The 23,676-nt window shown below is 40.2% G+C and overlaps 1 protein-coding gene across 49 annotated transcripts in view; it reads left to right on the top strand.

The window, feature by feature from the left end:
- LOC147348250 (uncharacterized) overlaps nt 1-23,676 on the top strand; it is an 888,338-nt gene that overhangs the window by 5,991 nt on the left and 858,671 nt on the right. The gene's annotated exons all lie outside the window — the stretch shown is intronic.

The raw sequence follows: 23,676 nt of genomic DNA, 5'->3' as shown, positions 1-23,676 counted from the left end.
CTGCAAGTGATTTATCAGAAATGTGCTTATTTGGAAGGTTTAGCAAGACTGCTTATGGGAGGTTGTGGGGTTAACTACCAAAATTGTGCATAACTTGGATCCTGTGTATGGCAATTAATCAAGAAATTATATTCTTTGACTTTCTAACAACCCACACAGAGTGCTACATCTGTGGCGTGTTTAAATAGAGAGAGAGAGAGATGAAATATTTCTTCTAATAAAATGCTAATGGTTTTTGTTTTGAAGAAAAATATTGAATTATTGGGGTGTTAGATTTATCTGTAGGAGGGTTTCTCAAGTCACAGTCAATAAGGACTTAGGACAGAAAACCAGCTACTTCATGAAGATGATTTTCCATTCCTTTAAGTGACTTCAGGGTGATGGCGAGAGCCCTTTGTGATGAGGAGGTGAGAGCAGAGGAATAAACATGGTTACAGGGAAGGATAGCGTCCCAGGCCATTACTGTGGGCATTTCTCAACTTTTCAAGCATATTATTTAACCAGCAGCCCATGGGCATATGTTACTAAAGACAGGTAAGGCCCTCCCATTATTGCTGGTATTCTGCAGATGTAACTTTCACTTAGTTACTCTGGGACCTGAGTGTTCACAGCAGGGTTTTTGTTGGTGGACACCTCCTGGGCTTCAGAACCCAGAACTTACAGCTCTCCTTGAGGCTAAGTTTCACATATTCAATTTCTGGAAATTCAAAAGAGGTACCATCCTCGTAAAAAGAAAAAGGTTTTGGCAACCAGAATGGTTTCGTAAATGTCTTTTTCACTGCTGGGTCCTTAGTGATGTGGTTCAAGTGGTTTTTAAGTTTTATTTTTCAATCATTAGCTTTTTAAAAATTAAAAAAAAAAAACATTCATGAGACATCTCTTTTGTACTGATGCTGGGCAGGAGACAGGAAGCTGCAATGGCAGCTGACTCTGCCTTGCCTATCAGGATTTCATATCACAGCAAAACAGAATCAAGAGAAATATTTACGGTCTGGTAGATGCAACAGTAACAAAAAAAGCTTGGTGCTGGATGCTTACTGAGTGCCCGGTATCATTAGTCTCTTACAGACAAGGGAGCTGTGGCTTGGAGGTAGGGTAGATCATGTAGTTAACAAGAGGAGGGACCAGCATTTAAAGATCTGTATGGCTCGGGTTTCCTCTTCTTTATCCTCTACTCACTTCCTACAGTAGAAGTGTATATACAAAGCAGTACCCTAGGTCATGGCTGACATTGGTGTAGAGTGTTGTTACATGTCAGGTTTTTGCACCCACTGCTTCATGTAAACCTCACAGTAATGCTATGCACTAGATACTGTTATTATCCCCCATTTATAGATTAGCAAACTGAGGCTCTGAGAGGTTAAGCAACTTGACTAAGGTTGAGCAGATAGCATCCGAGAAACAATCTGACTCTAGATTCTTAACCACTACACTTGACTGATGTGAGATCAGGGAGACATTGTTTCTGCTTGGGGAGGTGGATAGGTATTAGGACCAGAAAAGGTATAAGGCAATCAGAGAAAGTTAGAGACATGCCCTTGATCAGGACTTGAAAGATGGTAAGACTTAATCTGACTTCCCTCAAGTTGGAGTCAATTGGAGGATGCATTTTTGAACCTTTCAGAAATTTCTTTGAAAGCTCTGTAGATCTAAATTTTAGTGAAAAGCTATTTGATTTCCTTGCATTGTGAAACTCCAACATAATGTCTGGGAATTCAGACTTATAAAACTTGGATAGAGGTGATTTTTTTTTCTTTTGAAATAATTGTAGATATATAAGAAGTTGTAAAAAAACAGCAGAGAGGTACCACATATCCTTAACCCAGCTTTCCTTTATAGTAACACTTTACATAACCACAGTATGTATCAAAAGTGAGAAACTGACGTGCAAAATAGTCAACTGGGCTATAGTTCCTTATGTGATTCTGTCAGTTTTTCAATATGAACAACTATTTTGTATAATTCTATGAAATTTTATCACATGTGTAGATGTGTGTAATTGCCCAAAGGTGATGCTTTATAATGCTGGCATAAAGGAAAAGAAAATGTTTTGAACCCTCAGTTTTTTTTTTTTTATGTTTTGGGATTACTCTGTCCCTAAAAGAGTAGAATATTCTTTTAATTTTAATTCACTATTACCATGATGCAAGAATGATTAATCATAGTATAGAAAGGTTACACTTTATAGAAAATGATTCCTCTCAGAGGGTATAAAATGACTCCATTAAAAAAATAAAATTCCCGTACATGTACGGTTTAAACCTTACCTATTAGATTTAATTTCTAAATATTTACAGATGGAAATGACTCTTAACTTTTCTGTATATCTCCTGCACTGAGTTGTATATTGAAGGACATAGCCTTGTGTTAATACGGGCTACACAGTCCATTGTGTGCTTTTGTTTGTAGCTCTTTTTAACTCAGAAGGATATGCAGGCAAAACCCCCAAGTTTTCAGTGTGTTCCCCAAAGCCCCAGATATCAGAGCTTCAAGAGCTTAAAAAAGGGTTAAATTTTAATGAAAATATACCCTCTCGTCACTGTGCTTTAAATTATAATTTTAAAAGCCAATCACTTGCTTTTTTGACTGACATGTGGCATTTTGGAGAAATTTTTAAATCTTCCAAGTCTGTAAGAGATGAATTTGGGGGGCTTGTAGGTACTGTATTTAGAACAGAAAAAAAGGAGCGCTCAAATCAAAGGGGCTGAATTAAAATCCTTTGTAATTCCTCATCACAAAGAGACAGTCTCAGAACATCCATTTATATGTACATCTGTACATCTGTGCTCCTGCCTCTGACCTCAGCTTTCTGGTTTCTGTCTCCTTTCTTTACAAAATCTTTGGTTATGCATAGATACACACATTAGAGAGGAAATGGGGGCAAATGATTTAGGAATGTGCTAATTAATTCTCATTAGGTCCTATGAACCGAAAAAAAGAAGTGAAAGGTTGTCCGCCTGTGCATGTACACGATGTATATTTCTCCACACTGCTTTCCTTCTGTAGGAAAGTTATGTTCATTTCCCCTCCCGCTCCCCCTCACCCCCCGGTTCTTACACACAGTGACAGCTCGCAGCGTCCAAAGTGCTGACATGATGACTTAGAGATGTGATAAAGAGAAACACGGACGGCATTTTCTGTAAGTAACTGTGGTTCCTGCATCCAGAGAACACACGTCATCAGATCCCTGTTCTTGAGTTTCTTAATTGAAGCATCGTAATTTCTAATGAGCAGGTAGACTGCGTCCTTTGTTACTCTGTCTTTGGTTATCCGTGATGGCCAACCTTTGCTAAACAAAGATCTGTGATCCACCTTGGGATAGTCACAGATTTTCTTTTTTAAAAGGTTTTAACATTTGATAATAGGTTTTCCAGTAGCTTGAAGGGTGGCTTTTAACATTTCTTTTGCAGTTGAAGTATTTCCTGAGTTCTGTCCAAGCCCTCGATACTGAAAGAAAAGGCTTTCTGACATTTAATAGACAATGTTGTGGCTTTTTCTCTTCTTCAGACAAATGTATAGGCATTTAAACAACCACATCGTATTCTTGTAATTGAGACACCTTGCAGAAATGGCAATTATAGGGTGATTTGTGTCAAAAATATTCAGAATAAATTGTATATTACCTGATGTTTTGAAACTTTCAAAGGTACCTCTCTCTTTTCTCTCTGACTTTCTTTTTCTCTTCCTTCTTTTAAATATGAAGTAAATACTTTGCATGTTCACATTTATCCAAGTTGTCCCAGGTTTTCTCTGGATTTAGCAAAAGTCCAAAGGAACTCTCAGAGCAAAACAATCAGTGAGGACTAAGGTGTTCTTCATTCCTGAAATGAAAACAAAACAGATGTCAGGACGCTCTGTTTTGCTCTGGCTCCCAGCTTGGCTGCTTGCTCTGAGAATATTCTTGCTCCCAAGTTAGTTCTAGATTTGTTTATTTCGTCCTGGGCTCAGTGAACTTTCCACAGCCATCCTCTTCAAACAACACTTTTTTTTTTTCCTGAGCTGGAGTTTATTTTGTACTCAGCCCTCATTCCATGGGCCCTGTGAATAATTCTAACACAAAGGAAAACTCTCCTCCCGACCAGTGAAAGGGGAGTCTGAGAATACAGATAAACACTGCAGCTTTAATCCAAAAAGCAAAGGGCTTGAGAATAGAGAGAAAAGGAAAACAACAACAACAGTAAAACCTTTTAATGAAGAATTCAATACAAAACAGGTGTCTGATGAAGAGTAAGAAAAAAATAAACAGCGAGAAACTCAGCAAGATAAAGGCACATCCTTGACATGTATTTTAGCTGTTACGTTGTTTTCATTTATGAGGCAAATATGTATTTCTCCAAATTTGAATGTAGAACATACATTTATATATTGAAGCCTATGGTTTTTTTGATTGATAGTATTAAGTGGGGTAATAGCCCTATTGAAAATCACTTTCCATTGGTTTAAGGGTACAATTTTTTGGCTACAAAAATTATTAAAATGATCTTTGACCTCTGTGGAATGTTGAGACTAGTGAAATTTCTGCTTATGGAATTATCCTCCAACTGCCTTATAGGGATTTCATTTTCAAAAGTTAGAAGGGAGAGGGACTCTACTCACATTTATATTCATCCAGTGCCCAGTCGCAGATGAATAAAAACTTGGGAAAGCATACAGGAGCCCAGGGCTCCTCCTTAGGAAGGGCACACTGGCGGTGACAGCAGAGTGGCACTCTTTGGATGTAAATCATTTGTGATTGCAAATGTATGGGTACGAGAGAATGGAATTGTTCAATCCTTGTAGTTTTAGGCATTGATACGTATGTTTTTGAGGCTATCGAGAACAAGAAAACAGCTAGTTGACAAATGAACTATTCAAGTCATAAAGGGAAAGAGACGTATTTTATTTATTCATATAGTGAGTGTCTACTCTTTGCCTGCTCCGTGCTTGTTTTAGGGATTACTGTGGTGGCCAGGACAGATACAGTTCCTGCCCTCATGGAGCTTATCCTCTACCAGAGAGGTGGACCAGTGGAAAGAGTGAAACAGAATTCAGCCAAGCTCAAGTTGAAAAAGAGAAACAATCTCACATTATTTAGGAAGAGGCAGCATCTTACAGTAGTTACCACCCCAGGCTTGGAAGGCTGCGACTCAGATTGGAATCCTGGCTCTGTCATTAACTGGTTCACGGTCTTGTCCAACAGAATGGAAAAGGATCTTTTATAAAACCCAGGGCTGAGAATACTGCCTTCAAAGGAAGGTTCTAGAGATTAGATGGCATACTGTACGTCACTGGCTGAGTTCCTGACAGATAGTGTGCTGAAATTGTTAGCTGCTAAAATATTACTGTTACTATTACCATGATTCTTTTGCCTTTTATGTTCTAGGAGCAGTGTCTGTATTATAAAATAGCTAAGAAATAGTGAATGATGTATTAATCAATCCACAAATTTTCTCTGAAACCAACTACCTAGCTTTGATATTATATAACGCCTTATCTTTTGATGGTTTTTTTTATTTTTGCCCATTCACAAAAAGCAGGTTTTTTTTGAATGTTAAAGTTCAAAACTGTTTTCAATAAACTAAGTGTTTTGGATAAACCAAGACTCTGCCCCATGAGATGCGACTGCTGTCTTTTCCTCCAGACATTTTGAGGACTAAAGATTAAGCCAAATTTCAGTTAGCCTCTTTAAGAGACAGGGAAATTTGTTAATATTTACTTGATTCAGGAGCGATTGAGACATATTCTTCAGTGTGTCTGTATAGAGGAAAAGGAGATCTGTGTCTTGTGAAATCAATCTTACTGTATTAGAGACAAACCCTAGAAGGGTGCTGGGGGAATATGTATTTATATAACTTGATAGCATGGAAGGTGAACTTTAAAAATTAAAATTGTTACTCATTTTTAAAAATCAGGGTGTCTTCTGGTCCATGTTCATGAGAATTTTTCTGTTTCAAAAGTGCTCACATAGCCTCCCCCACATTTGGTCTTCCCCAGAGCAAAAAGATAGGAAAGGTAAAGGTGAGTCAGACAGAATTCAGATCTTTCTGTCTGTCTGTACTGTGGATGCTCCTGTCCGCCCCCACTCCCATGTACCCGCCCAGCCTAGGATTTCGTATCACCAAAACTCTTTTCCATGACTGGTTCATGTACCTTCCAGCCTTCTGGTTTGCCTTTGTGGTTCATTGTGCCTGAAATGCCCTTTCCTGCTGGATTGAAGTGTTAGATATCACTTAAGATCTGATTCCAGTGTCAGCAATTGTGTGATTTCTTCCCCGGAGCCCTGGGCAGAGTCATCATCTAGTCTTGTCTTAGGGTCTCGTACGGCTTTGTTCCTCTCCCTGGTACATAATAACTTTGAGTAAGTGTCTTTCCTGCCCCTCATACACTTTCAACTCCTCAGTGGTGGGCTCTCTGTTTTATTCATTTTTCCGCAACTAGATATCTGTCTTCAAGGAGTTCACAGTCTGGGCAGGGAGACAGACATATAAACATACCATGGTATGTCAGTTTAGAAAGTGATATTAAATAATTGTCTAAATTAGTGCACACAGATGAGCACTAATTTACTAAAGAACTGTATTTTCTTGTGTAAGAAATGAGCAGTAGGCATGTAGGTGTAGTGTGTTTCTTAAAATAGCAATGTTTTCCCCAGTGTTTGTATCAATATTTATATTGTTGCTTGTGCTTTAAAAAAAAAAAAAGCTCTCAAATGACATTGTATATCTAATGGTAGTGATGAGGAATTTAGGAATCTGTTGAAACTGTGAAATACATCAGGCATGATACTTAGTTCTCCAATCCAAATAAAGTACCATTGAACCTGAGCCGTAAGCTAAGACTTTAAGTGCCATTTATTTGTTGAGTTTTGCCACTCTAAATTGCTCACTCTGGCAGACCTTTGAAAGTATTTATAGTTTAATTGGTATGTGGTTTATTTTAACTTAAAATGACCTGCTTGTATTAAAATGACATGTTTTCCAAAACCTAATGTTACCTTCACAACATTGTCCTCGTGGTGAAAGATTTCAAAATGTTATTCTAAAAAGCAAGGGAAGGGATTTCAGACAAAAACACAGCCCATATCTCAATATTTTTGTTTGTATGCAGTTCCCAGGACATAGTTATAAAGTCATTTTCACTTTTATAGATGGGTAGTGTTTGGGACTTTTGGAAAAAAATTTTTTTTAAGTATTGTTATATTTTGGTACCTGTCTTTTTTTTTTTTTTTTTTTAATACTCACTCTGAGTTAGTCAAATTGCAGCAGGCTCGTGACACCGTAACCTTTATCCATATATAGTCAGCCAAAGCTTTCTGCTGTTGAACTTAGGAATACTTGAGAGAAGGAAAGCATTGCTATTCTTGAACAAATTCAGAGAGTTTAGAAACATTATTTTGAAATGTGCTTCCTTAAAGTCAGAAGAACTTAATTAAGTTCCCAGGGTTAATTGTTTCTGAAGTGTTAACATGTCATTTGTCTATTCAAACTCCAAGGCAAATCTAATACGGGATTTAATAACCTGTTTATGTGAATAGAAATTTGGGGTGGGGGTGGCGTGGGAGCAGAGGGAAAAGCTAATAAGCTTTTACCTAGTTAGTGGGTTTAAGGAAGAATTCTTTCTTAGTTTGAAACAAAAGGCACATCCCAGGTTCCCAACTCCTTTTCTTTGAGAGCATAAATTGGGATGACAAGGAAGTTTCTGAACAAAACAGTATTTTTATACTTTGTTCATTTCATATTTATCACTAGCTTGTTTGCTAATTTTCATTTGCAAGAGGCAATTCTTCCAGCTAACTGGGTGCCTCAATGGGCCACTGATTTCTTTGAAGTGACAGTCTGTAAATATGCATAAAAAAGGGATGCAATTAGCGTGTGTGTGGTTCAGTGCAGCCTGATTCCATTGGCAAGTTTACCCACAGTGTTGATAAGCTACATTATCTAGAAAATTGGCCGCTGAAAAACAGCACCTCTGATTGCCAGCAAAGGTTCCAGATAACAGGGTGCTGAAGAGAAATATAATTGAGGTTGAATATATTAACCAAGGTGTCACATGCTCCTTAGAAGCTCTAATTTATCAGCATGTTGGAATTTTTATTAACATTTGGAATGCATTTCTACCACACTAATGAAGTGGAATTGGCAGTCCAGGTTTTACTTATTGTCATTTCTGAGAAGTTAAATGTAATTTCTCGTTAGACACAGTTATGTAAATATATTTGTTCAGGGGCTACAAAAAATTATACATTTTGCAAAATACAAATACGTTGTTAAGAGGCCGTGTGACAAATCGGTGATGGCTCCAGTCCTGAAAACCAGCACGGCCACACACCAAAGGCTGCATTTTGTACGTTACAGCTCTTCTTTGTGGGGAGAATTTGAGAGAAATGAAGGAAGCTTAATTTCATTAACTCTGCAACTTGCTCACCATTGTGAAAAACAGTTGAAATTAGCCACTGTTTTAGCCGACTGGCACATCTGAAAGGATTTTATGATTAAACTATTCTTTTTTTAAATGAAAACGTGCTCAAATTACAAGGTGAATTAACCATTCATGGAAGATGTCTGCCTTTCTTTTTTCCATCCTTTTTGGAAATACTCAAGACTTCTGTTCGTTTTCTAATTCTGATAAGTTTTGACAAATGTTCATTAGCAATAGTATTAATTTCTATCACCTGGAAATCACTTGTGGTGTGCAAACTTGAAATGATTTCAGACTGCACATATATGGGATCAACTATATATTTTTTAAAGCAAGAAAAAGAAATTACAAACTTTGGGATAACAAAAGAGAATGAGTTAGAAATATGAGGGAAAACACACACAGGCAGCTTCAGCTCTAAAATTCTTAAGTTACATGGTGGATTTGAGAGTACTTCATTATTTTAATCCATAATCACATCTTTAGAACATATGTTTGTGTATATCATATATCATAATACAAAACATTTTTAAAGGAAATAGCTGCATTTGTATTGACTTATAAATTCTCTTTTTTTTGTGTGGAAATGATTATGAAGTCCAGTCTATAGAGCATGGTATATTTGTAACATGCTTAGTATTACTTAGCTCTACCCATCTCTGACTTCAGGGAGCAATGCTAGTATTTTTTCTTCCATTAGTAATAGATATGATGGTCACAAAGCAGTGGTTACCTTAAGGTGAACGGCCTATCTAAAGCATTTTCTCAACTTTCCCTTTGCATTCACCCCTTAGCAACGGACAGCCTTCTCTTGTCCTTTAGAGCTCGTAATTTTACTACTTCTAACCACTAACCACTACCACTCCTGGCATTCCTTGATCCAACTCTTTATGCCCCTTGCAAATATTCCTTTGTATGTTAAACTTTTTGTATGTTTTCCTCTGTCCCTCAGCTAGAAACTTCTGATCCCTATCACCAGTCCCATGATACACTAGTTATGTTTGTGTGTGTGTGTATATGTGTGTATTGGGGGCCATGAATGGTGTTTCCTTTACCAATAGGGACTTAGGATTGGAACTGGCTATGTCCCAGTGAAGTCTCAAACCTGTTGGACAGGCAGCCTTAAGTTCTCATCAAATAAAGCCTTTCCCAGAATGCCTACTATGGTGAATGCGTTGGTTTCATCTTCCTTCTAGGATCATCAGTTGGGTAGCTAAAATCCACAACTCTCTGACTCTCTTGCAGCTAGGGTTCTGAAAGAACATAGGCCCCTGCAAGTGCATGAAGATGGTGTTCGGAAGACAGAAGCGAACACCTTTCCTGTGACTCCAGCTGCTGCTGGCAGGCACAAGCCTGCAGATGTTGGGTTTGTTTGCAGACATATCCTTGTGCTGTTCACTGACTTCCTGGGGTTGAGTGGCAGTCGTGGTGGCCCTGACCCTGGACCGTACCTGTGTCACTGTGTCTTTGAACTCAGCAGTTCCGTGGCAACTTTCTCGTGGCCCACATTCTTGAGGGAGGCAGAGGCAGACGCTTCCCCGCTAGTCTGCTTGTCTCGCCTCACCTCACATCCTGAGATGCTATCTAACCATCTCATCCTCTGCTGCCTCCTTCTCCTTTTGCCCTCAGTCTTTCCTAGCATCAGGGTCTTTCCCAATGAGTCAGCTCTTCACATCAGGTGGCCAAAGTAGTTTCATCACTACTTATAATTTTCTAGTTGATTTGTTTACTGAAAAGACTTTCTTGCTGGCGGGACACAAAAGATACGTGTCGACTTTCCAGGGCTACAGTGCCATAATACAGGCTCAAGAAATATTTTTAGGGTGTGGGAATGGATGAAACCGGTGATGGGGATTAAGAAGTACAAACTTCAGTTATAAAATAAATAAGTCACTGGAATGTAAAATACAGCATAGGTAATATAGTTAGTAATATTGTAATAACTTTGTATGTGACATGTGATAACCGGACTTATCATAGTGATTGTATCATTAATGTATAAAAATATTGAATCAGTATGTTATACACCTGAAACTAATATAATATTGTAAGTCAATTAGACTTCAGTGAAAAATTGAAGTATTATTGTAGTGAATCAGTGAATGATTGAAGTCACTTAAAGAAATTTACCAGCCTGTTTTTCATGAGGCCAGATACTTTACCTATTTGAGCTGGATAAATCCAGTACTTTTCTATGAAGTACAAGTGTATACTCATGGGTCTTTTTTCTGAAATTAGTTCTTGTGTAAAAAATATAGAAACTATGCCACATCTAAAATTGAAAATTTAGATTTTGCTTTACTTATTAAGATTACATGCAGTACCCCACAAATTCTTTTATCTGGGTACATTCAAACAGTGAATGAATGACAACACTTTCACTAAACTTCATAATTCAAAAATGTTTGGATAGCACAGAACAGCTAATAGTTTACCTGTTTAATGACTTTGTTGATAAGTGCTGACTTCTTAAAAAGTGACGCAGGACTTCTTGGGTTCTTACTTTTCCATCTTAATGACTTGATTGATAACCAAGACACTTTATTGTCAACACTTCTCTGACGAAGGTGCATGTGGTTAAAGCTATGGTTTTTCCAGTAGTCATGTATGGATATAAGAGGTGGACCATAAAGAAGGTTGAGCACCGAAGCACTGATGCTTTCAAACTGCGGTGCTGGAGGATATTCTTGAGAGTCCCTTGGATAGTAAGAAAATCAAACCAGTCAATCCTAAAGGAAATCAACCCTGAATATTCATTGAAAGGGCTGATGCTGAAGGTCCCATACATTGGTCACCCGATGTGAGGAGCCGACCCATTGAAAAGACCTGATGCTGGGAAAGATTGACGGCAAGAGGAGAAGGGGGCAACAGGATGAGATGGTTAGATGGCATCATCGACTCAGTGGATATGAGTTTGCGCAAACTCCAGGAGATAGTGAAGGACAAGGAAGCCTGATGTGCTGCAGTCCATGGGGTCACAAAGAGTTGGACACGACTTAGTGACTGAACAAAAACAGCAGCTTCATTGCCACTCAGGACATGAGACAAATGTAGTAGAACAGTCCACTGAGGCTTGAGCATTTATAAGTTTCCAGGCATCCTTCCTTTGCTATGTTACTTCTGTTTGAGGATAAACAGGACTTGAGCTACAGATTGGTGGGAAAGGTGGTTTGTGGGGGAATCCTTATTGGTAAATTCACAACCTGTCTTCTCAAGAAAATGGCGCTTGCACCACTGTTATTTCCGGCCGTCTCCTTGCCTTCATGCATACTCACTTGCCAGTGCTTACCGGGAACATAGTGCAGTCAGTGGGAAAAACACGGAGCAGTTCAGACTTGTGTTTGCATCCTAGCCCTGCCCTGTGCTTAGCTGTGTATTTTCAGGTATCTTTCTTCTTTTCTCTGAACCTAATTGACTAAACAGCTTTCTCTCTGGGGAGTGGGGAGGATCAGCACTGGTCACCCTCCTGATGGCAGATTCTGCTCCAGTGTATCCCGTGTATTCATTTTGTTGTGTATCACGTCCATGTGAGAGAGGTGCTGTTGCTGTCTCCACGTCTCAGAGGCAGAAACGGAGGTGAAAAGCTTGGGTCACTTGCTCAAGATTGCATTGGCTGTCAAATGTTGGAGCTAAAACTCAGCTCCAGACAGTCTGGCTCTAGAGTCTGTGTGTTTAGTTACTGACTCTTGATTTTGTAAAGCAGCTGGCTGAGTGAGTGTCCAGTTAGGGAAACTCGGATAATCTTCACTGCCATCCCCTTGGCCATTGGGAAGTTTTGGACTCTGAAGGCCTTTGTTGTTCTGTGGAACCATTCAGGGGCACACAAGTAACTGGAAGAAGCAGCGTTCACTGTTAGGAAGGAGCTCAGGATTCTAGTGATTTGCCAGAACTGGTCGTCTCGAAAGACTTTTATAGTGTGCCATTTGGCTTTCATTCCGAAGCCACATGTGACGGTAACATAAATACTCTTGACGGGATATCATTACACTGGAGCTTAAAGTTTACATGTCAGCTCCCTGTCTTTACAGAAAGTGTTGCAGGCCATTTATCTTCTTGTTTAAACTAAAACGAGAACTCGAGAAAGTTGTTCTCTTCCACAGATTTTGTATCTCCCACAGCCGTGACTCTGAGAGGAGGGCTGAAGTGGTCTTACCTCTGCCACCTTTTAGTCATCAAATCTTGGGATGCCTGACCTCCAAAGACGGGACCAGGACCTTTGTTTATAAGCCGTCCTCCTACCACTCCTGGGTTTCCTTGCCTGCTTCTTGGTGTCGAGGGGAGGAAGGAGGAGATGTGCTTCTCGGCAGTGGAGACTCACACTCCTCTTGCTGCCTTTTCCCGCCAAACCTTTCCCTTGGTCTCTGCTACTTCCCTCTCAGGCCTGAGTTCTGCATGACATTTTACAGCATAACCTTCCTTTCCTTTATAGTGGCTGTCATCTTTAGTTAACCTTCTTATATTTGTCACCCAGCACTGTTCACTGTGAACTATCTACGTACCTATTATCCATCCATCTATCCATTAATCCATCCATCTCTTCGTTTATATAATTCATTTGAATGTCTGTCTTTCCAGTAAAATTGTGAGCTGCATCCCAAGTAGGAGCTCTATAAATGTGGGTTGAATGAATGAATGAATAGAGATGAATGCTGCTTACATAGATATCTTTCCTAATGGTAGCTTTTTCAATCATCCACGTGTAATTAGGATCCTAACCACAGACATTGGTCTTTGCTATGAGATATACCAGCGTGTGCACTTTCCACACATTTCTGTTCCCCATCACACCCTTCCGCTCTGACAGCTTTGCGTCAGGTTATACATTACATACCTGCTCTCACTTTTTTGTCTTGTTTTTCACTATGATATGGATTAATAAACATACCTCACTGGGGCCCTCAGGAATTCCTCCCAACCATTTTGACTGGAGACTATTCAGTAGGGTTTACCTCTTGCCTGCTGCAGCCTTTTGTAGCATCATGTAAGGGTAAAGTGGCGAACAGGAATGGATTTGAAACAGAAACCACCATTGCAATTGACACTAATTAACAGAGCTGAGAAAATCTTTCATTAGGAGCGTTTAAATCTTGCAGCCTGGTTCTCCTCAGAAGGGAAAAAAAGTGGCCTCTGAACCATTTAATGAAATTTGAAGAGATTATTTTTCTTCCTGCATTCTCAGAGGATATATAAGGATTGGAGAAGATACACTTGCTCAGAAGTAGGGTAACAAAAAAGGATGTAAGAACCCCTGCCTTCACGCCAGTCCACACTTTGTCTAGTCCCCATCTCCTGTGCTCTGTGGTCTAACTGGGCAGCTCCCTGCATGACAGAACTTGCTTTCCCTCTTACTTCTAGATTTTGCAGTGCGATAGTCATAACCATGAGACTCGCAGCTGATACTTACAAGCAGTGGCAACAGTTGCAAAATGAGCCAACATCTGTTGAGCCCTTACTGAATGCCAGACATATTGTGTGAATTATTTAATTTGTAGCCAATTCTGTGAGATAAATACCATTATTATTCCCTAATTTACAGATAGAAATTGAACCATAGGAGAAGGCAATGGCACCCCACTCCAGTACTCTTGCCTGGAAAATCCCATGGATGGAGGAGTCTGGCGGGCTGCAGTCCATGGGGTTGCTAAGAGTCGGACACGACTGAGCGACTTAACTTTCACTTTTCACTTTCATGCATTGGAGAAGGAAATGGCAACCCACTCCAGTGTTCTTGCCTGGAGAATCCCGGGGGCGGGGGAGCCTGGTGGGCTGCCATCTATGGGGTCGCACAGAGTCAGACACGACTGAAGTGACTTAGCAGCAGAGTTAGTGAAAAAATCAAACTGATAAATTAATCTGTTGCAATGGGTTACAAATTAATCTCTCCAGGACAAAATGTGTGTATTTTAATAGTATGTTCTTATAATTATGATGTCTTACCTTAAAAATGGGGGTGGGTTGGGATGGGTGATGTTGTACAGAAGTCAGTGAGGAGGGCAGAGAAGAGGGTTATTTACCATATCTTAAAAAGAGGTCAAGAAGTTATATTTTGTAGGTAGAAATGTTCAGAGGCCCCTCACACCAAACCATGGAGTGGGTACCATTTTCAACTATGTGCTGACCTGAAATTGCTTACATTCAGAATAAATGACCATTCTGTCACTAAACTTCCTAGTTTTAAAATGTTTTGAGAGCAAGGATCAACTAATAGTTTATCTGCTTAATGACCTTCTTGTTGGTATGGGCAGACTTCTTAAAAAACCATGCAGGACTTCTTGGGTTCTTTCTTTTCCATCATCTTCTTAATGATTGATAACCAAGGTATTTTATTGCCACTCAGGACATGGGACAAATGTAGAGGAAATAGTCCAATGAAGGTTCAGCATTTGTAAGTTTTAAGGCAAAATCCTGCTTTTATTATGTTGCCTACATTTTAGGATGGTCCATATAGCTATGCCATAGCCATGTGTGCGTGCTCAGTCCTGTCTGACTGTGACTCCATGGACTGTAACTCACCAGGCTCCTCTATCCATGGAATTCTCCAGGAAAGACTGCTAGAGGGGATTGCCATTTCCTCCTCCAGGGGATCTTCCCAACCCAGGGATCGAACCCACATCTCCTACATTGGCAGGTGGATTCTTTACCACTGAGCCACCAGGGAAGCCCTTTGTATGGTCAGTGGTGCTAATTTGATTTAGATTGATTTCCTACCTTGACTGAATTTTCTACTACAGTGCTTACCCTCAGTTCACTCTTGGGGATCTCTTCCTGATACATTGAAAGAGGTCAACCTTCCCTTTACCCAATCCGACCTCTCCTAATTTTTCTAAAGTAAATTTCATATCCTAATTTTAAAGACTGATGTGATAATTGTTAATATTTTAACAAGAATCTCATCATAACCATTGTTAATGGGTCCATCTTAAGCCCAAAGAGTTCTATCATATCACCAACCTTCAAGGTCATAGTGCAGTTACTAGTAATTTGATGGTCTTGTTCCCCCAAGTAAGAGAAGGACTAATATGAGAGGCACAGCAATTGGACAAGTTCTTTAGACTGGAATATTCCTTTAAAGAAGTCATAATCTGATTACCTTGTGAAACCGCAAACATAGTCTATGACTCCAGACTTTCTGTTTAGATTTTAAGGAAGAAAACAATATTAAGAGCTCTGGTATGCTTACAAATGTCTAAGAATTGACTCTTCAGTTCTTAAAATCATCTCTTTTGTGTGTGTATGTATATATATATATATATATATATATATATATATATATGTATTTTTTTTAATGGCAGCTGTACTATTTCCAGAAACTTTCCAAGACAGTCTTATGGGATGTGGCTAGTCATTTCAGTTATCACTAAGAAAAACATGGAAGGAGGCAGACTCTGGTACTGACAAAGAAAATCCTTTCAGGAGGCTGGTTCAAGGACCACAGCTCCCCTTCCCTCTCTTCTCACGTCTTCAGATGTTACAGTTACACTTGCCACCTCTGTCTTGTGGACTTATAGCTGGCCTTTATGGGTGCCCCACTCCCTTTATGTCAGGTCTCAGGTTTGAAAAGTTTTTTTCCTCATTTTAGCCAAAGCAAATTTGAGTGTTTTCAAAAGGATCTCTTACTCAGAAACTAAAGTAAAAGAAAATAAATACAAAGACAGAGAACTAAGCTTGCCCTGTTCAGAATCTTGTCCGAACGTAGTTGAGGTCTTGCTTCATATTGGCTTGCCTGGTAAAGCTCATCAGGCACTCTGCCCTGGCTTTTTTATTTTTGCCACATTCATCCCTGTCTGGGTTAGACGTTAGAACAGGAAGCCTAGACTTTCAACCCATAGTAGGTTTGACTTGGAAGTTCCTCCAGTTCTGGTCAGATTTTCCTGTCCTTTCTGGAAAAAACTTGTGAATAAATTCTGGCCCCAAGTCCTGTACCATATCGTTCTGGAATGCTTTCAGATGTACTTGTTTGTGAAGTCTTCCCATGTATTTCCAATTACCTGTGTTGACTGTGATTATTTCGGATAGCAGAGTTCAAGTTTATTGAGCATTTTCCGTATGCACAGCCGTGTCCTCTGTGTTTCACACAAGCAGAAGTTCATTCCTTTAACACTTGTGATGATCACACCAGGCACCCTAGTTCATTAAGGGGGAAAATGGAGGCGTAGAAAGGATAAAGTAAGTTCCCCACGGTTGTAGACCTCATGGCTCAGACCAGATTCAAGCCATGGCGATCTGACTGAGAAGTTGGTACAATGCAGAGCTGCTTTCTCTGAGCCTGAAAGGTTCCATCTCTGAGTTTCAGGCCATCTTGAACTGGCCCTGGCCTTTCTCCTAGAGGACTCCTAGGGTTTGTTACATTTAAGTTCTCCTCTTGACTGAATCTCTGTGATGTTCTGTTTCTTAGAAATGTTTCAGTGGCCACTAGTGAAAAGCTAGGACCCAGCAAGCTGATGAAGCCCACTTGGCGTCCTGGCTTTGGATGATGTGCTGCCATCCAGGGTGATCAGTTCCCAGCCCATAATCCTGTCTGCAAATAAACGTTAGTTTATTTAATTTGACAGAAAATGATCTTAGAAAGTTTCCCCAAACAGATGCAAATAAAGTTATAGGAGAAGCGCCATATTCCTTCCAGCCTATGCATCCAGCTTCAAACTCTTTTCTTTGTATGCACACATAGGCATGAAATAGACTCCTCATTTGACATGAAGCAGCTGTACTGCCTGAGTAGTCTTGTGGACTAGGCTATCTTCCACGTGGAGCCCACCGACATCCGAGTAAAGCAACGAAGCATGATCTCCTTAGCAGAGATAACACCTGAGTTATATTCCCCACTCAGTCAAGCCCAGAAAAGAAGAGAAAGAAGACTTTCCTATTTAAGAAATGGAGTGGTCTGGGCAATGCATTGTCTTTGTTATTTACCATTCAAACTGCCTGAGGACGCAGAGAGAGAGGTATCGGGAATGATCGAAAGAGAACCAAGGGCATGTCACTTCTCCAAATCGCAGGTCTGCATCAGACATGCACTGAGACAGGTCACAACTCAGAAGGAGGACAACCTACTAATAGGTGCAGGCCTTTGTGGATGAGTGCATTAGAGAGAAGGCCAGGACACTCATCCCACTCGGATGTAAATTAAAATGGGGTTTTACTGGCTCACATAACTAAAGAGTGTAGGGAGTAGCATTGCTTCAGGCATAGCTGAATCCAGGGACTTAAATGTTGATAGAAAAGTTGCTTTCTTCCTATTTGGGGTCTGCTTTCCTCTGTGATGGCTTTATTTGCAGGTAGGTACTTTTCACTTAAGATCTTCAAATGCTGTAGAGTTAGAGTCTTAGACTTAGGATTGGAGTGACTCTAGGGTAAAGACAACCTCTCTCTGCTAATGCTTCCAGTGGACCTAGAACTGTAGTCAGGCTTGGGTTGCACACTAGTCCTTGAACCAGGCATTTCTGCCAGAATGCATGTGTTCTGAGTGACCAAACCTGGGGCCCATGCCTAGTCTTGGAGCTGGGAGTACGTAGTCCTACCGAGTCTCATGAGCTGAGGATGGAAGAGGTATAGTTTTGAAGGAAAACTGGGTTTGTATTACAAGAAGGGAGAAAGAAGGCAGATATTACATATGTTAACCATGGTGTATCCATAATAGAAGTGAGGCAGGAACTAGAGTTGGAAAGCAAAGTCCACAGTTCAGATCAAAATGAGAGAAAGTCTTGTGTATACCTTGGCCAGGATTTCTCTGTAAATTTGGGATGCTTTGTGGAGAAGGTAAGGCAGCAGTTGTACTTGGTACCAGTGAGTCACTGTGGTTGAGTTACTGAGCTTCAGCAGCTTCTTTTTTTTTTTTTTTTGTAGCTGTGTGTAATAATATCTCTACAATAGGGTTTCTTTGTGTGTGTGTGTGACTATGAAAAGGATGTTCATGGGATGGAAGTCAAACTGTTCTAAGGTATTATACTCGTCCCTTCTATTCACAAATCTTACTTCTCCATGGCATATGATTCTCCCTTCACGTTGAAGTGGAGATGATAAGGAAATAGAAGTGATCCTTTTGGATCTGAGATGAACTTATATCGATAACGGTGACCTGGGAGATGAATGCTGGGCAGGTAACTAGATGCCTTCATTAGCAAGTGACTTTTTTTTCACTCACAAACCTCTAATGTGATCTGAATTCTTGTCTCAGGAAGGGGAAAAGCAATTCCTTGGGGTCACTGAAAAAAAGAGTCAAAACAGAAGTTGCTAAATGAAAAAAAAAACACATCTCTGCACTGAATTGGGACAATTAAAGACGATGCTTCAAAAAACAAACCGCTTACTACTGAGGATTTTTTGGAAGCATAGCCTATCAGTACCTGAGTTTTATTCCACCCTTGTGCCTGGAAGGCTCATTTATTTGGGGGTGGGTGTCTTTCAAAGTGCCGAGAGAAGCATAGAAGACATTTGCTAAAGAAGGCTGATAGGTTGTGCTGAAAGTCAGTAGTTACCTACTAAAGTAGCATTTCTTAGTGAATGTCCACTATGCAGTAGGTTCTAAATGTTTCATATGCGTCAGTACATACAATCCTCTCAAATTTATGACATAGGTACTGTAGTTATCCCTGGTTTATGGATACGGAAACTGAGTCACACAGAGAAGTAGTTTCAATGAGCTTATTTGGCTTGATGCTGACTGAATTACTGTCCTAAAGCTGGAAATTTTGTAAGCAGACACATGGGGGTTGGACTTCCAGTATGACCACTAGAATCAGTGGAACCTTGGTGTGATCATAGGGAAAATGCGTGTAAGTACAGCACCTACCCCTTTGGGGTAATTTAAGGGATAATAAGGCAATGCTTTTAAAGTGTTTAGTCAGCACTTACAGAGAAGGCTGTTCTCCAGAAATGTTATGTTAATAATAATAATAGTGATGATATACAGAGGATTTAAAAAAATATTTGTCCACATAACTTTTGCTCCCATGGGTCAGTCTTCAAAGCCAGAGTGTGCAACTTGGCTTCCTCCAGCCCCATCCCTCTCTTTGGGGGTGCCCCTTGGGCCTCCTTTGATGGATTAAATATTCCTATTAAGCAGATGGCTGGGCGAATGTCCCTGTCTTTGCTGGCCTTACTTTTCTTGAGTGATTTCCTATTATAGGAAGGGAGTATCCCATAATAATGAAAAATTGACAGGCACTATTGATTAAATTCTTTTCTAGCCTCTTTTCCTTGACTTTTCCCCATTAGTTAAATCTGAGCACCTCAGAGATAAATGCAAAGAGGTGAAAAGAGGTGAGCTGGCATTGGGTTGCCTTCTTTCTTTTTAAGAACAAAATATTAGTGTGTTGTTTTGTTCAAGTCCTATCTTGCTAAGAGATCAAGGGAGGAGAAAAGGTTTAGATTACCCAATTACTGGCAATAAATTATTTTCTTTTCTCGGGGCCATATGAAAGCTTGGGATGGCAAACAGCATCTGAGAAATGTTCTTCTTATTTTGGTGGCACAGCAACTCCAGAAAATAGGTTAATTGGTTCAGAGACTTGCTCTTACTGTTAATGGCATTTAGCTTGTGAAATTGAACAACTGCATCTCAAGACAGAATGTTCATAAAATCGATATTCTGGTTGCTAAGTGTGTGTTTTTAAGATATACTTTGAATTAATTTATTCAAAGCCAGCTGGTGCTAATCCCAATATAACCTCTAGGAGGAAACCTCAACCCATGTTGTATCTAAAATAATCGGATTTTCTGTTCTCTTTCTATTGAACTTTCATATTGTATCTAAGTTAGTACTTTTGATATTTCTAAGTTTTTTTTTTAACATTTATGTAGAACACCACATAATTGCAGAAAAGATAATAGTCACATACCCTAGGGCCTACTGTACACTTATGTTAAAAGTACAGCTTTTATTGGCAACTAAAGTAATAACCTTTCCGTGTCAAATTGCTTTAAATTAAACTTAAAAAAAAAAAAAAAAAAAAAAAAACGCCGGCTGATACCCACACTTAGTAATTGTCAAACATTAGCATAATGTGGAATAGTAAAACTGCCTAAATCTTAGGTTTAAAAATAATTATTTACTTAGATGAATTTTGTATGCAGTAGCATATTATTAGAAATCCTTCCCCCTCACCTCTTCTAAAAATGCGGGATCCATGTATATATTAGTGTTATACTTAGGCTTCATGTGTAAGTGGAACTGTAACTTATGTTAGCCTCTGAGGAAGGGGTCTCATTTAGTCTCTCCTCATCCATCCATCATGGGCCACATACAAATGGGGTGAATTGATGCTTTGGATGGCTTTGTGCATTGTTCCTTATGTTGGGTGACCTAACATGTGACCTCAGGGGGAAAAATGTGCAAGTCTATTTTTGATGAGGCTGCAACATGGCCTAGCCTGCATAATTTCTAGCCATTTGAAGGCACTTGGGAGATGAGGGTCCTAACTGATTGTGTGTGTGAGGCCCTCAGGCATAGGTCACCACTGCTTTTCACAGGAATGCATTTGTATTTCCCGGATCTCTGCTCAGTCACAGAGCCTTCCATGAAAACAAGCCTTCAGTGATTTTCAGGTGGCAGGATTCATTTGGTTTGCCAGGTCTGACCAGAGATTGAGTACCACCTGAGCATATCTGCCAGCTAAAGCCAGAACAATTCTTGTCTACTTTTGTGGCGTATCGTTAATTTGAAGTGGATCCTTATCAGTAAGGATTGGCTTCCTGTCGTTCACTGACTTGCTGAAATTCCACTTGGTCACCTTGAGCAACTACCTTTCAAATTTGTTGAAAAAGCGTCTAGAAAGGAAGCACTTTCAATACTGAAGGATGCTCATATATGAAAGTGAAAGTGACTCAGTGATGTCCGACTCTTTGTCACCCCATGGGCTACAGCCCACCAGTCTCCTCTGTCCACGAGGGTTCTCCAAGGCAAGAACTGGAGTGGGTTGCCATTCCCATCTCCAGGGGACCTTCCCAACCCAGGGACTGAACCTGGGTCTCCTGCATTGCAGGCAGATTCTTTACCGTCTGAGCCACTAGGGAAGCTAATATATAAGGACAGTCTTTAACAAGCACAATGGCCTTCTGAGACTGTCATTGAGTGGAACGGTCTGGCAACACCATTATTTGGGGCAGTGTGCAAATATTTGGTGATGTCATTGGAAACTAAAGACTCAGAGGGCAAGCATGTAGTAGATGCTGGAATAGACTTCAACACTAAACTGTATTCTTCTAAAGGTCAGAAGATGTTACCCTGAAGTTAGCTACGACAATGCACATGCTGGGTTATCAGGAGAAAAATATTCTTTCAGAAACATTGTTGTTGTTCGGTCATCCAGTCATGTCTGACTCTTTGCAACCCCATGGACTGCAGTGGGCCAGGCCTCCCTGTCCCTCACTATCTCCTGAAGTTTGCTCAAGTTCTTGTCTGTTGCATCAGTGATGCCATCCAACCATTTTCCTCATGGAACCTGAGAACATAATATCCAAGAGGAGATTAGAAATGAGAAAGTGAATATCTAGCCAGGCTTTAGATCTTTGTTTCCACTGTGCTACTTGGCTTAGTTTTGGAAATGAACTTTTGGTCTCAGTTTGCCCGAATGCAGTCATGCCTGTTCTGAAATATAAGCAATGAAATGAAAGTATGATTAAGTGAGGGTTTCAAAAATTAAATTTCTTTAAAGCTATATGTAAGTTTTTAAGATTCACAATAGACACTCCAGTTTCCTGCAAATTTGCCTTCCTCATTTCCACCTTTGGCTTATCACTCAGATTGCACCCTGGAACAGCCTCTAATTTCCATTGGATCATCTTTCTTGACCCAACTCTGTCCTTTAAAAGGACAGACGGCATTATCCTTAGTGCTCTCTAATTGCTCTAAAATCCTATCAAACGAACATCTCAACTACATCATTTATCATTTTATCTTGCCTTGTATTCTTAAGCTTGAAAACTGCTATTCCTTGTCCCACCCAAAGAAAAACCATTCTTTGCCCCCAAACTGGAACCTCATGTAAACTCATTCTGCTCTGCATTCATCTACACATTGCAGAGCATGTAGTAGGTGCTTAGTTGCTCAGATGTGTCCATCTCTTTGTGACACTGATTTGCATCTCCTGCCTTGCAGGCAGATTCTTTACCTGATGAGCCATCAGAGAACCCTAATATCAGTTCAGTATCAGTTCATTGGCTTAGTTGTGTCCACCTCTTTGCGACCCCTTGGACTGCAACACACCAGGCTTCCCTGTCCATCACCAACTCCCGGAGCTTGCTCAAACTCATATCCGTTGAGTCGGTGATGCCATCCAACCATCCCGTCCTCTGTTGTCCCTGTCTCCTCCTGCCTTTGCTCTTTCCCAGCATCAGGGTCTTTTCCACTGAGTCAGTTCTTAGAATCAGGTGGCAAAAATATTGGAGGTTCAGCATCAGTCTTTCCAATGAACACCCAGGACTGATCTCCTTTAGAATGGACTGGTTGGATCTCCTGGTAGTCCAAGGGACTCTGAAGAGTCTTCACCAACACCACAGTTCAAAAGCATCAATTCTTCGTCACTCAGCTTTCTTTATGGTCCAACTTTTATATCCATGCATGACTACTGGAAAAACCATAGCTTTGACTAGATGGATACTGGGTTAATTGCTTTTATTTTTCAGTGGCTGTTCACTTACATCTCATTTTATCCTTTCCTCAATGCAAATGTCCCTTGGTCAGCAAGGAGATCAAATCAGTCAGTCCTAAAGGAAATCAACTCTGAATATTCATTGGAAGGACTCATACTGAAGGTGAAGCTCCAATACTTTGGCCACCTGATGTGATGAGCTGACTCTTTGGAAAAGACCCTCATGCTGGGAAAGATTGAGGGCAAAAAGAGAAGGGGGCAGCAGAAGATGAGATGGTTAAATAACGTCATCAACTCAACAGACATGACTTTGAGCAAACTCTGGGAGATAGGGAGGGACTGGGAAGCCTGGTGTGCTGCAATCCATGGGCTTGCAAAGAGTTGGACACTGATATAGTGCCTGAACAACAACAATAAATACAAATCTGCTTTTGTGTGTAGGTGAGATTTGTGACCCTGGCATTTGTGGAATGGTGGCATGAGACAGCCAAATTTAGTGGTCTGTCTCATCAAGTTCTTAGGCAAGAGCCTCTGGATGCATTGTCCAGAATTTTTTTTTTTTTTTAACAAGATCAATGTTCTTCAAATTTTCTTCTGCAGATTTGTGCCAGGACCCTCCTAGGACTGGCATAGTGAAAAAACTGTGAGGAGCAAGGGGACAGAGGGTTAGGGGCCTGGCAAGGTTTTTCCC

Source organism: Bos grunniens, chromosome 22, assembly GCF_055505025.1.
Source record: "Bos grunniens cultivar Pamir isolate PY7600 chromosome 22, Bosgru_T2T1.0, whole genome shotgun sequence".
Classification (NCBI taxonomy): Eukaryota; Metazoa; Chordata; class Mammalia; order Artiodactyla; family Bovidae; genus Bos; species Bos grunniens.
The sequence above is the reverse complement of the archived record's forward strand: the minus strand, read 5'-3'. Positions and strand labels throughout refer to the sequence as shown.